Genomic DNA, 12,582 nt, shown 5'->3' with positions numbered 1-12,582 from the left:
TGTATTCATGTACCAATTCTGAGTAGGCTGAACTCATGCCAATTAGAAAGTATTTTGTTATGGGTGGGTGAAATGGGGATACATAAATAGTATAAGAAAATAAACAACTGCTTTAAAATAACTTTTTTTCTTCTTAACCTCTGCTCCAAATTTTAAATTTGTTCTTTTAAAATGAAAGTATACACTAAATTAACAGGTCTATTTTTAAAATGCAAGCTTGTTTTACAGCAGCATGCTCCACTGGTTGATAATCACTGTACGAACAGCTGCTGTGGGAGGTCAGGGAAGTCGAAGAGGAAAAGTAGCCACTGACATGAGAAGATGGGTGATCTCAAGATGCAGTTGGTTTAATGCACAAAATCTACATTGCTAAGAAGATTGCATTAATAGACTACTGGGAACCAATGTTTACATACAAAGTTGTTACACAACTAAGGACAGGCTACTATATTCATTAGTAAGTATCCTGTGATTGCACAGGTGTTTATGAAATACTTGTTGGGAGGTTGTCAGCTGATGCACAACAAGCAAAATATGCTTCATAACACTGAATTAAGAGATTTACTTTGTTTACGTGTTTAATTAACTTTTCAGATTAGGGCAGCCTTCAAGATTACATTCAAAACACAGCAACTGTAAACACACATACTTTACAGCATAAATCTTGCAGCACCACTATCATCATGCAAAGCCATCACAACAGCAATGTCCAAGCCGTATGTAATGCCTTTTTGGGGTCATAACACACAGCATGAAGCATTTTCTAATGAGGGGCAAAATCACACAGTCATCTGACTTCCTATTCCTGCCAAGATAACCTAGCTATGCCACTTCACATGCTCTGCCACTTTTTTTTGTTGCTAGATATGTAACAGTGTCATCTACCATACTGTGCAAGTAATATGTGTTAGTTAAATGGATTTTTCTTTTTCAATTATCTAGCAACATTTTGTCAATTATCTAGCAGCTCACATTGGCAAGACTTGTCATAAACTTCATAGATCTGTCAGGTTCCTATAATGATGGAACATATGTTAAGAAGACCCCCAAATCCCTTAAAAAAAAAAAAAAGAAAAAAAAAATCAAACATGTGGCCTAGACCAAAAGATATTTAATGCATGTACAATGAAAGGAATCCAGTGATTTTTTGAATTCACTGGTCACAATGTCACTCTCTCTTTCAAGTCGTTGCAAGTAGTTCCTCCACTTTTAAAGCTAAAAGGCCATCTTCTCTCCTATTAGCTTTTGTTTTAACACAGTCCTTTTATTTTCCCAGCAGAACAAATCTTTTTCCATGAGCCAACTGCCAAGTGAAATTTTCTTTAACTACCTATCTCTTAAATCTACCCAAAGCCTTGATAGCCAAGAACATCTGACAATTTGGGGATTTTTTTCAGATTTTGAGAAGACATACTATTCAACACATTTTTAAAGTTATTCAAAATAGATTTTATAAAATCTTCTAGTTATCCTGTAAAGAAATAACTTTTGAACACCAACATACTAAACAGACATCCTACCAAATTGGTACAGGCAGTCTTAGCAGAGCTTTGGAGGATATTTTAAACAGATAATATGCCATTAAACATACTTTTTGCCCATTAGTTTAATAAAATCTCTCTTTTTCTTTTTTTTTTTAAATAACAAAAATAAGTCATACTCTGCAATGTGATATACAGAAAGCCAAAGATACAGAATTCACAAATACAGTACTAGTTTTACACTAGCGATATCGTTTGACTCTGGCTGAGTCTAATTAATGTAAAAGTGAACTTGAAGAAAACCCAGAACTTCTAATGATTCAAACAAGCAATCGCCATCCCACCCACAAAACCTGTGCTCCACGAAACCAAATGAAAACTTATCTAAATAAACATGGAGAAAGCCCATTTGATCTGTCTTTTCTGGTACTGCCAACAAATTGCCATGAATTTTCTGACGTATGACTACTTCATAATTCAACACAGAATACAAGACACATGTCAAAACAATTTAGCAGAGCAGACAATATTTCATAAAGGTTCATTCACATGAGTAGGAAGTGATTTAAAAATTATCACGGGACCAATGCAGTTATGTATATGATGTCAAATTTTCATACTCAGAATATGTCTGAGGTAGTGAGAACACATCTGAAGAAAGACCAGCAATGTTCTGGGTATCACACAGACCTCAGCAACCACCCTCAGCAGCTCAGAGCAGAAGGTCAATAGAAGCTGTTTTAGACTTCTTTCCCAGGAATTTTAGTGGGGCCAAAGAGATGCCCAGGTGACAAACCTTGTCAGTCACTTATCTGTACTGACTTCTCTTTTCTCCATAAGGATAATTTAAGTATGAGGGGAATAACGTGCAAGAAATATAACTGCAGTTCTTTCCAGTTGGAATAAAATATTTGGGATTTTCATATGTTGTACCACAATAATTTTTGTTCATTCACTTTTACTAAACTGACTTTTTCATATATACAAGAATCATAACTCTGAGACAATCCTCTAGCAACACAATGAAATGCTTTAGTAGGGGTCACCATACAACACAGTTATCAGCAGACTGCCTTAATTTCAAACGCTATAAATACATATCTTTTAAAATGATTATCACAGCAAGCAATACTAGATTTGACGTTCAGTGTTCTTTCCTTCAAGAAGGAATAAATTATTTCATAGAGGTCTGATCAAAGTGACCTCTTCATTCTTTATATTCAAATAATTCTTTTGATACAAGGTAAGCAGAAAATTCATAAACTTGAAAACCCCAAAAGAACAGAGTAATTTTATTTTTTTTTAAATATACATTGCAGGTACATATCATGATTTCTTCCCTCTCCAGTGGGCTTCTGTAACCTACAATTTTTTTCCTTTACTTTTTATGTTAATATTAGATTGACTCTTACTTTAAAATACAAGTTACGTTTCAAGATACAAGTTATTGCAAAATAATATAGTAATATGCTGTCTTACCTGATTAGTATTTACACCCAGATAGAGCTTAGGTACTCAGCAGAGAAAAGTTTTACAAACCTGGACACATATATAAACAGAGCAACTACATCACAGTGATATTCAAACTAAGTCTTTTTTCCTCACTACAGAAAAGGGCCTGTAGGCTGACATTATTTAAAAATAATCATCATATATATCCCCATGACTTGATATATAAATAACTAGCTCTATACATTTTGATAATTGAGTGGCAATTTTGTAGCTGAAAAGCATTGTCAGTATATATGAGACTAACCATACAGATTTTCACCTGTAGAAAACGATTCACAAATTGCTTCAGACAGAGCTAGATTAATCAACTCCATCACCCCCAAATTAATTATACAGCAATTATTTTCTGATGTTTTAAATGTCTTTTGATTACGTCTTACTCAGTAATTCTCAAAGCGTCTACATCTTAATATGATTTCCGATGTTATAACAAAAATTGCTGATTGTTTCTTACTAACATAACTTTTTCATGCTCTAAAGACTTAATCATCCATTTTGTAAGTCCTTAGGTAATGGTTCTAAACATCCCCAAACTGGCAAAGAATATTTTTAACTGAATAAATTTAAATACTTGAGTCATGCGTAGTTTTTTTCCACACAGACTAGAGAAAATGGCCACCTATGAGAATCATTTGACTGTCTGTAGAAGGTCATCTAAATTTGAGGCCCTTTGCACTCCAGGGAGCTTATTGCCATTATTTTTACAGGTCTGTAAGCCTTTTGGGATGCAGAGATCCTAAACTTTCAGCCACTTTCTCAGACCAAAATAAAATTGAAATTAAAAGAGACATGAAGTAGGTCAATAGAAGACATTGGGAGACTTTAGAAGGAAAATAATATTTTTGAGTATATCTAGAGCCCAGATAAATGGAGGGGAGGCCTTCTAGAAGATATTATGGGTGGGTACACAAAGAGGCCCTTTCCAGAAGGCAAGTCCCCAGCAGAGAACTCTTATTTCTAAGAAAGCAGTAGGAGCCTCTGGGATAAGACTGTTGGGTCAGCTAAGTCTATGATCGAGTGAGTAAGAAAGATGAAAATAAAACAAAAGACATACTGACTGCCTGAATTGGGGTCACATATGCACAGTATGAGATTGGACTTCTTAACCTTGCATTCAAGAACCAAACCCTTAGATTTTAGCCAATGAGGTTTAGGTCATAAATTCTTAGACTCTTTAGAGTGTAAGTTCTAGACAAGCCTCTGAGCAACCTGATCTAATTAGACCTGCTTTGAGCAGAAAGGGTTGGTCTAGATGACCTTCGGATGTCCCTTTCAACCTAGATTATCCTTTGGTTCTGTGATTCTTCCAGCAGGAAACATCCATTTCATCTGTGTTTATGAAGCATCTAGTGTCCGACACCTTCAGGTGTTACCACAGAACAAATAAATAATAATCACTAACTGCCAATTTGTTCATACAGTTCATATAAAGTAATACAAGGAATGGTTTGGTCAGCCTCAGGTTATCTATTGGGCTTTAAAAAGGCTATTTTTTCTTAAGCATATCACTTCTTTTCATGTACTCAATAGTACATTAGACCCACCAAAAAAAAAAACCCCAAAAAAGTACACAGACATCGTCTGTGATTTATTACAAATCCATGGCTGTTTTAGTCCATATTGTAAAGAAGCTTTCTTACTACTTGGCAGCTGAAGCCACTGAAAAACATAAGCAAGCCCTTCTGTTAAGATGAAAAGAAATTATTTAACTAGTAATCTTAGTTATAAAATAATGCCCATAGAAGGTATTTAGAAGTTCCACTGAGGATGTGCAAACCAGAAGAAGAAAATTCAGCTCAAACCCATAATTTTACCATCTCTGCAGTGCTAACAACTATTAAAAGTTATTGTAAGTGTGAAGACATGTGTCTGAATACTGATAAGGATGATGATGGGACAACTCCTGAGCCTTGCACAATGGACCTTTAAAATTGTTCAGTTAGCCTCTTGCAGATTTCTGCAGTGTAAAGCACATTGCCAAGGGGACAACAAAGCCAACACAGTAGCTTTGAGTTGTGCCTTCTCAGTATCAGGGAAAGAAACACAGCCAGAAAACGTATTGCCTACAGGAACCACCCACTGGGGCTATAGATAGGTAGTACGATTTAGTGCTATCAGAAATCACAACATATACAATAAATGGCAAAATCTGTACCTACTTGGATTTTACAATTAAATATATACCTCTGCTTTACTGCTATTTTTCTTATGTCCAATTTCAAGGACTTCCGATGATAATAAAAAACCCTCCCATGGACACATATGAAAGATAAGCAGTGTGTTTGTAACCCTGTTGCCTGGAAATAGTAGGTCCAGAAATAGTTGGCGCTAAACTTTAAATAAAATTATAGAACTCTTTCAACCTTTCTACTCTCACTGTGTAAATGTGAAAGTATTGTAAATCTTGTTGACAGTTATTGCCATATCTATTGGCACACAGTCAGCAGCAGTATGAAAAGTGTTGTGCAGCATAGCTAGTGCCCATTACCTGTCTCCCTATATTTTCTTACAATTTATTTTCACCCCAGCAGGCAGCACCTCACAATGCCATTAATTTGTTAGGCAGCTCATACTTTCCAATACAACCTACTTTACAATGTGCTCTTATAAACAACCTGGTGGTTTACTGGCAATGCTTAACGGTGTCAGGAGGGAGGCTACAATTTAAAGGCAGCAAGTAAAAATGGAGCAGGTCACGGAGATGACATGGTCCGACTGAACCTCCTCTTCTTTAATTTGACTTACCGTCAGCACAAGTGCACAAAATCACCAGGCTTATACTTGGTCTTCATAAATATGTGATTGAAAAAACACTACTACCAGACAGTGCTTTTTGTTGGTGTGGTTGGACACATGCTTTTGCTACACAGTATTCTGTTAATAGCATATTTGCTAGCAGATCACGAAGAAAACAAATAGAAAAAGAGGAAAAAAACCCCCAACTTTAAATTGATCATAACAGCAAGTATGACACCCCCCCTCCCCCCAAAACAACCAAACCTCTCTCCTTGCAGAGTAATTAGGCACTACTAAAATACTTGCATGGTTCCAATACGTATTTATAGCTACACATATTTGAATGCTTTGGTTAAAACAAGTCTTTGCAGAGTGAGAAAAAAACCCTCCAAAACAACAGAACAAATTCAGCTTTTTTAATACAACAGACTGAACTTGACATTTTTGCTTTAATATATACTTTTTCCGCACCTCTCTTTCTGTCTCATACACAAACACTAATTTTCTCCTGTAAATTCCCCTTCTATCTCTAGTGAGTAATGCAAGTGTATATACACCCAGCCTGTGGTCTTACTGGGTTCTTCATGTCACCAACATTTTTAGAATACTTTACTTATTTTTTTACTAGTAATACTACTGTGTACATTAACTGAAGCTGTCTCTCCTGTTGTTACTCAAAATTAAATTGCTGTCAATCCCACACCTTTTGCAAACACTCAAGGAACTTGAAATTTTCTATTAACAAGTAATAGAAAACTAGAACAGATCAGAGGATATGATTATGTATTACAGCAGCCAAAAATGATCTGCTAGGTTATTTTACTTTTATTTCTGTATCTTTAATCTAAAGATTCAGGCACCTGGGGCAGGGTTAAATGAGCAAACAATCTGAGTAATACGGTATCATACATTCCTAGGGAATACTCATCTGCCATTAAACAAATTGAATATTGCAGAATGGCTGTTACAGCTTTTTGTACAAAGGTCATGATACAAAAACATATGTTTAGCATCAGAAAACATTACTGTAAATCTAAACCATATATGCACATACCAAGTCACATTTAGGATCTTGGGCGTGGGGGTGGCATTCACTTACAACATTCACATGTAAAGAGAGCCTGAAAGGGTTAAAACAGTCTCAGTCTTAAATTCATCCAACCTTTCTACTTCATTTTCATCATTTTCCATGTGCTTGCAACGTTTTCTAATAACAGGCCAATTCCTTAACTCACATAGGAATCTAAATTACAATAATCATATGCATTCCTTTCCCCAAGAAAGGAAACACCTGTTGTAGTTAGTTAATTGCTGACTTTTTGTAAGCTTTTGGAAGAAAAGTAACATTTACAAATAATTTATATCTGAAAAACTTCAGAAGCAGAGAAACACATGAATTATAAAACTGGTATGAAACTCAAAAACTATGTTGAGACAGTAACAGATGTTTTCACTTTTTTAATTAAAGAAAAACTCTGTATCGAAGTACCATAATAGGATATGGTTATTTTATAACTAAGATGGGGCTACCTTCCCTTCTCAGATGGGTTTAACATTTCTGCAATAATTGTTACTCATGCCATATAGCAGTAGGAGATAAAAAAATAAGCCCCTTAAAATTATTAAAATATATGCTTCTGTAAAAAGAATAAAAATATGTAAGTATGTGTACATAAATCAATATACAATGTAGAAGATATATCCAACAAGGATTTTTTTAAAATTATTCACTTGTTTGTTATGGAATTTTTGCTGAAGTAGAGGAAAAGGCACATATTTATGTGATTACAAAACCCAAAATGTCAATTAAACACATCTTTTTTTAAATATACACACACAGTCTCACATTGGGTTTTTCTGCATCCGAAACTTGTTAATTTTTTCTCATCCACATTTCAATATATAGAAAATGTGAAATTCTGCCCTGAGCTATGGTACTTTACTATTCACTTATATAGATCTGATAATTTTAGTGGAATTACCCCAAAGAGGAATTATGCCCTGTGCTAATGCTGTTGTACAAATACCCACATCTGACGCATGGCACAATAAATTTTAAATAATAATACTCATCTGCTATATTAGCAAACTCTTGAGTCCTAGACTGACCACATGATACTGTTGCACTCTGCTGGATGAGCTGCTGAAACATGGTAGCAAAGTTAGAGCAAAGACCAACATGGAGGAAAGACTCAAGGAAAGAGTTCAGGAAAGGCAAACTTTACCTTCTCCCACCATGTAAAAAAGACCTAATTATTATAGAGCTTTACATCCTCCAAGGTGTATTTTCAAGTGAAAGTCAAATCTTTAAACAGATAAATACCAGCAAAGCTGCTGCAGACAATACCAGTAGAAATAGAAGAAGAAAAAAAACCCCAAAACCAAAAAGCCTGGGTAAGCAGGCCAGTTTTGGTACAATGAAAAATGGTACTTGTTACTAATTCTGCAGCAAGTAGGGGGGAAAAAAAAAATCAAAGTCTTTGGCTATTCCATTCACATCCCGTATCATTTACCACATCTTAACTAATGGCTGTCATACAGGTAAGTACTTATTTACCTGGGTTAATAAGGTGCAGGGGTCATGAAGCGCTCCCAGCAATGCAGAGTTAAGCACTGGGGGTACCATGGAACAGGTTATATGAGCCTTCTGCAGGCATCTGTGTTGAGGTATGCCAGAAGACCTGCACAAGGTGTACCTAAGGGCATATCCCTTGTTCCAGGTCAGACAGACCCAGGCTAAACTTCCCTTGAACCCTGTAGAGGAGCCCGAGCTACTCTAAGCAGCTGGCTGAATACAAGAAGCTTACCCACATCAGCAAGGTGATGACGGTTCCACTATTTAGCCGCCAAAGTGAGTCCCAGCAGAACACTGCATTAATGCTGCCGGCACAGAACTTGGTTTGATTATTTGCATGCTACATTGTAGGTGTACCCTAAAACGATCCTTCTGCCTTGCTACTTAACGTGCCATCCCTCCCACCCTCACCTTGTTCTCTGTACAAACCAATTTACTGGGGCTTTTTTTATACAATAGCTAGAGTTAATTTCACCTACTGCATTTAATGTCATAGGAGTTATACGTGTAAATCCCTGTACTTAGAGATAAGATAGTCCTTTATGCCATTTTAATCAATCTTTGTCATGGGTATGTTACTTAATAGCTCTGTCTTCCTATAGAAAATGAGCAACTTAAGGGAAATGAAACTTTTCAAAGATACATTTTCCTTCTGGCAGTCTGTGAAATACACCATAATTATCCTCTTTCGATGAATAACGTTTGAAAGAAAATGAACATTCTGTGCACCAAAAGGTATAATACAATGACAATCTCAACTGCCTTGTAAATAAAAGGAAATTGTTTTTCTACTATGATCTATATTGCACAGAAACATATATACATGCTTTATAAATATAAAACCAAATCAGACTATCAAGCCATTTTTCAAGATCCTACTACTTCCTAATAACAATAAAATCAGTATTTCACAGCAACCAGGAATTATATTTATATTTCTTAAAGATTCAAACTGTGTTACGAATTATGGACTCCATCCTCCAGGCTGATGGGCCTACTTGTATGAGTAAGGCTCTTGCTGAACACAGCACCTCTTGAGTAATAAAGGTATCTAGAGGAAAACAGTGCACCCTAAAGATTTGCTGCTGGGGGCGGGGCAAAGAGGGGAAAAGACTTTTTTAATAGCATAATCAAATCATGACTTTCCAGCCCACATTCTCTTACTAGGAAAACTCTGCTATCTTTAGCAGCTTGGCAAAATGAACATTTGCCTTGCAGATCTTACAAACTAATGGCTGCAATGCACAATTTAACTAAGTGGCTAGGACAGTGCCATTTATCCCTGTCATACCAGTGAATGTGCACATGCAGTAAAAATAAGGAGCCAAAGCGACACAATCTTCAGTAGCTAATATGGGACAAAGGCATTTGAATCCTGACCCATCCCTTATAAAGTCATTCAAAATCCAAGGTTCTGAGTTAGGAAAATTAGCAGTGCCATCACTTTGTCACGTTGAGTACCTCAGCACCTTGCTCACCTCTTCACTGTGTCTAAACTCACAACCCATTGCTTAAAGTAAAACAAAAGAGGTGGGAATTTGTTAATGTGGAAAAACTGTGACATTCATTTCTTCCTTCCTTTTGCCCTCCTGAAATCCCTGCCTCAACAGAGATAAGACACTGCTGATTAGTGGTAACACGTCACAGTACGAACCAGACTGCTCCACAGCTTCTAGAGAAACGACCGAAAACTGGGAACTACTACATCAGTAGAAGGAACTTCTCAGTTGCATCCTGCCTTAGGCAGGTCCTAGATTTGCAGTAAGAGGTGCTTCCACAGGGACAAATTGGCAAGGGTTTCTTGTCCTTTTTGAATTTGCAACCTCTCCAAAGCCAGAGATCAACACCTTGCACAGTAATGAGATGCACCATGCAGCTGCCCTCAGTGAGACAGCAGCTCCCATTGCCTATTGAGCTCTTGCTTGAGAAGTGGAACAAAATGCCCAGCATGGTGGCCAATTACTGCTGTTCAGCGGATAGAAGAGCCAATGCACAATGGCCGAGTGCTGCAACGCAAATGCACACAAAGCGAACGAGATATTCAGCATACCATGAAGATTTTTGAAAGGTGACAAAATAATGCAGTCCAAACTAAAGACGGGGCAGTATATAGCTCCACCGAATGCTACCCTATTTCCCAATACTGCTTATACTATAACCCCCCTAAACAGATGTTCCCCTGTAGAGTCCCCAGCATCTGGAAGCTATACTCCAAGCAGGGTCTGCACACACTGGAAAGACAGATCTTCTGCCATGGTCTTTTCTGCTCAGTAGATTAGGGACTACAGTGTTCATGAAAGATGTGGGACACATCAGCACCAGATCTGTAGAAGAGAGCACGGTTCAGCTCAACAAGGCTTATCTGGCAGAGCAGTACCTGGTTCCCATTCCTGCTCCAAGGACTGTGTTCATGTATTTAATGAGCTGTTGCCACAGGTAGCACATACAGAAATTCATCTCACCACCTAGTCAGCTGGAAGCGAGGTGTCTAACCTGGCCTATTAGTTAGGCTCCACTTTCAATAAATGGGGAGAGAGTCACCTCCAGCAAGTATTTTATTCTGCCTACCTTAGACCCTTATTTGAGCACGGGATAAACACTTTTCTCGAGGTGACTCTATCTACTAGCTATAGGGTTGATTTTTAGCCACTGAAGTTAATGTCACCCTAAATTTAACAGGCCTCACAAGGGTTTCATTTACATTTCAACAACACACACTCACATAATTGTAACAAGAAATTCCACACTGAAATATGTGAAGTTTATGTTAAGGCTTCAATTTATGCGTTAAGATGTTCAGAATAGCTATGGTGCATGCTTGGACAGGAAAAAAAAAAAAAATAGTTTGAATAAATTTAGGAATTTTTTTCTAGTGTTTAAACTTTGAAGAAGTATCTGGATTAGAAGAGCTAACTTTGCTATTTATTTAGGGGATTTCTCTGCCTTCCTAGTTTCAATCCAGGACAGAAAATAAAGTGCCAAAACCCATGAAAAATGCTGCTATTTTCAGAGCAATTAAACAAAATTTAGGAAAGAAATTAAAATTTCATACAAGGATAATTTTGCATTATTTTCCAAGCAAAGAAATTCTGGTATATAACTAAATGAAGTGGATTTGTGAGTGAAACAGTCAAAGCATTTTAGGTTCATGTAACACCTTCACTCATCATATGTATGTTTCCTAAATTTACACCCTAGAAATAAGTTCCACATAAGTTTTATAGTAGTTTACACTGAAATAATAATGGAACTTTTCTGAACTTCATACACTTAATGCTTTGACATATATCATCAGTGATCAGTCCTATTTAAATAGGCAGACAAGCATGCATAAGGATCCTCCTTCCTTTTTACTTTTTTTGGGGAACTGAGAGACATGATCTGCCATAACCCCTTTAAATTTAACTTATTTTACTGCTTTTTAAGGAAACTTGGTTTCTTACTTTTTCTGATCTGTGCATTAGACAAGTTGCAGGTCTTCTTGGGCTGTTTTCATTAGGAAAAGAACACCACTGTTAGATTTCTATTCTCCATACTTCTTCCTTACCTTTACAGACAAAAGGTCTTTTTCCTTTAAAAGTAGGAAGACTTGAACAGAAGGCAGTCTCTTTGCTTATCTAACAGTTTTATAGTCAGAATTTGGCTGAGAAAGCTGTCCTTCACTTTTTCTAAGAAATGCATCAACAGATTTTCTATTACTGTGTTTGGTGCTTCCTCTTTTCTCAGGTTCACTGTTCTTTTTCTGTTATTTTCCACAGAAATATAAACGTTTATGTATATTACCCAGTGAGGTATTGTCAACATATATGCCCTGCTTGGATCTTTGTTTTGGATAGAGATATATACCTCCATTTGTGCAGACAGTTCCTGAGAAAGGACCATAAATGGTTAGCAAGCTCTCTCAAATGCAAGAAGGCATTTATACATCCCTGTTACCTATTCTAGTGAGTTTGAGCCTAGCTCAGAATAGTGTGTAATTATTATTTCCTTTGATGTTTAACTGATTTAGTCATTGGTTTTCATCAGTTACACATATTTCTGCTTCCTTGAATTCTGAATACCACATATATTACCCCAAGTTCTTAAACAGATATTATGATCAACTTTATTTACCTTTTTCTTTCTTTCTTTCTCTGAAGTAACACAAATAACCTACAACACTGATTACTAAAATTGGTAGAACTTGATTATACCAGTACTACTTGCTTTCATCAAACTATATATGTATGTGCACAAAAATACCTGGTTAGGATTGTCGAGGCAGCAATTAAATGATTT

The 12,582-nt window shown here is 36.5% G+C and overlaps 1 protein-coding gene across 6 annotated transcripts in view; it reads right to left on the bottom strand.

Annotated features, from left to right (window-relative positions):
* The window catches only part of DGKB (diacylglycerol kinase beta), a 366,387-nt gene that overhangs the window by 61,748 nt on the left and 292,057 nt on the right, over positions 1-12,582 (bottom strand). The gene's annotated exons all lie outside the window — the stretch shown is intronic.

Source organism: Haliaeetus albicilla, chromosome 2 (assembly GCF_947461875.1).
Source record: "Haliaeetus albicilla chromosome 2, bHalAlb1.1, whole genome shotgun sequence".
Taxonomy (NCBI): domain Eukaryota; kingdom Metazoa; phylum Chordata; class Aves; order Accipitriformes; family Accipitridae; genus Haliaeetus; species Haliaeetus albicilla.
This window is presented reverse-complemented; position numbering and strand designations above follow the sequence as displayed.